The following is a 2,500-nucleotide window of genomic DNA, read 5'->3' as shown; positions in this document are numbered from 1 at the left end:
AAGAATTTCACCTCTAACGGCACAGTACGAATGCCCCCGTCCGTCCCTCTTAATCATTACCTCGCGCTCCGAAAACCAACAAAATAGAACCGAGGTCCTATTCCATTATTCCATGCACCATTATTCAGGCGAGCCGCCTGCTTTGAACACTCTAATTTTTTCAAAGTAAACGTCCCGGCCGCCGCCGACACTCAGTCAAGGGCACCGGCGGAGCGCCGGGGGAGAGGGCCAGGTGCGGCCAGTGCACGCCTTGCGACGGACCGGCCGCCTGCGCCCAACGTCCAACTACGAGCTTTTTAACCGCAACAACTTAAATATACACTTTTGGAGCTGGAATTACCGCGGCTGCTGGCACCAGACTTGCCCTCCAATGGATACTCGTTAAAGGTTTTAAAGTGTGCTCATTCCAATTACAGGGCCTCGTTTAGAGTCCTGTATTGTTATTTTTCGTCACTACCTCCCCGCGTCGGGAATGGGTAATTTGCGCGCCTGCTGCCTTCCTTGGATGTGGTAGCCGTTTCTCAGGCTCCCTCTCCGGAATCGAACCCTGATTCCCCGTCACCCGTAAGAACCTCGGTAGGCCGATACCCTACCGACGAAAGTTGATAGGGCAGACACTTGAATGATCCGTCGCCGGTGCGAGACCGTGCGATCCGCTGAGTTATCCAGAGTCACCAACACGTGTCGGGCGCGACGCGAGGCCGGCCCGGTCGGTTTTTGGACTGATAAATGCACGCCCGCCGCGAGGCAGGCGCCTGCCGCATGTATTAGCTCTAGATTTTGTACAGGTATCCACGTACGATGTACGATCAAATGAACCATAACTGATTTAATGAGCCATTCGCAGTTTCACTGTACGAGAGCGCGTACTTAGACTTGCATGGCTTAATCTTTGAGACAAGCATATGACTACTGGCAGGATCAACCAGGTAGCTACGAGAGCTGGGCTGGGCGGCACGAGGCCGCCGCCTTTTCACGCACCGGGTCCGACGCCCGCGAGGACGCGACCCACCGACCGACACTCTTTGCTTGGTTCGCCGCGCGAACTCGGAAAACCGTCACCGACGCCGGCAGCGCCGACCGCAGTCGAAAACGAGAGCGGGTCGGCGTATGCTCACCGGCGAGGCTGGCAACTGTAACGAACGCTTGCGATGGGACACCCCGTGAAAGCGACCGGCGTCGTACGAGCAGCAGCACATCTGCTCAGCGAGCCGCGCGCCTACAGGCGGTAGAAAACGCACGCGAGCGCGTTTCACCCATCCAGTGTGGGTTGCCCCACATAGTAGGGCTGGAACGGTTCTGCGTCCACCGCGAGACACCCACTTCCTCGTGACGCACGAAACTCGCTCGGGTCTCCTGCAGGTTTGTTTGTTTGTCTGTCCGTCCGCGCGCGCTGGTTTACAAGGCGGCCACCTTGGGCGAGTGCGAGCCGCGGGTGTGCGACGCCAACACGCCAACGACACACAACTCTTCAGAGAAAATCCGTCGTTTTTCCTCATTGGCGTGTCCCTGTACGTTCGCGCGTCCAGGGTCCAGGCCTCGCCGGGCGGCCGCGCGTTTTCGCGCGTCCGATGTTTGAAACGAGGCCCGCGCGTACTGCGAATGCGTGTGACAGGCCTTCAGCAACAGGCCATCAGCCAACGACCGTTGATTGGCACTTTGTAAAAAATTGGGACTCTGTCGTTTTTTTGCCCGGCCATTTCGCTGGCCCTGTACATTTGGGCGGCCAGTAGAGTGACCCTGTACATTCGCGCGGCCTAGGTTGTGGGCTCGCCGGCCGGCCGCGCGGATTCGTGTACTCGATGTTTGAAACAAGGTGCGCGCGCGCTGCGAATGCGTGTGGCAGGCCTGCAGCCACAGGCCATCAGCCAACGACCGTTGTTTGGCACTTTGAAAGAAATTGGGACTCTGTCGTTTTTTTGCCCGGCCATTTCGCTGGCCCTGTACATTTGGGCGGCCAGTAGAGTGGCCCTGTACATTTGCGCGGCCAGCGTCCAGGCCTCGCCGGCCGGCCGCGCGGATTCGCGTACTCGATGTTTGAAACAAGGTGCGCGCGCACTGCGAATGCGTGTGGCAGGCCTGCAGCAACAGGCCATCAGCCAACGACCGCCGTTTGGCACTTTGAAAAAATTTGGGACTCTGTCACTTTTTTGGCTCGCGCGAGTGAGAATGTACAGGGCCACTCTACTGGCCGCGCAAATGCATAGGGCCAGCGAAATGGCCGGGCAAAAAAACGACAGAGTCCCAAATTTTTTCAAAGTGCCAAACAACGGTCGTTGGCTGATGGCCTGTTGCTGCAGGCCTGCCACACGCATTCGCAGTGCGCGCGGGCCTCGTTTCAAACATCGAGTACGCGAATCCGCGCGGCCGGCCGGCGAGGCCTGGACGCTGGTCGTGCAAATGTACAGGGCCACACTACTGGCCGCGCAAATGTACAGGCCAAGCGAAATGGCCGGGCAAAAAAACGACAGAGTCCCAAATTTTTTCAAAGTGCCAAACA

At 58.0% G+C, this 2,500-nt stretch overlaps 1 non-coding gene across 1 annotated transcript in view; it reads right to left on the bottom strand.

The window, feature by feature from the left end:
* The window catches only part of LOC145887887 (small subunit ribosomal RNA), a 1,824-nt gene extending 892 nt beyond the window's left edge, over positions 1–932 (bottom strand). Inside the window, exon 1 of the ribosomal RNA XR_014399366.1 lies at positions 1–932. This exon is cut by the window's left edge and continues 892 nt beyond it. This is a non-coding gene — a ribosomal RNA (small subunit ribosomal RNA).
* Positions 933–2,500: the final 1,568 nt, after the last annotated feature.

The sequence above is a fragment of the Ascidia mentula genome, chromosome 1 (genome assembly GCF_947561715.1).
Source record: "Ascidia mentula chromosome 1, kaAscMent1.1, whole genome shotgun sequence".
NCBI lineage: Eukaryota > Metazoa > Chordata > Ascidiacea > Phlebobranchia > Ascidiidae > Ascidia > Ascidia mentula.
This window is presented reverse-complemented; position numbering and strand designations above follow the sequence as displayed.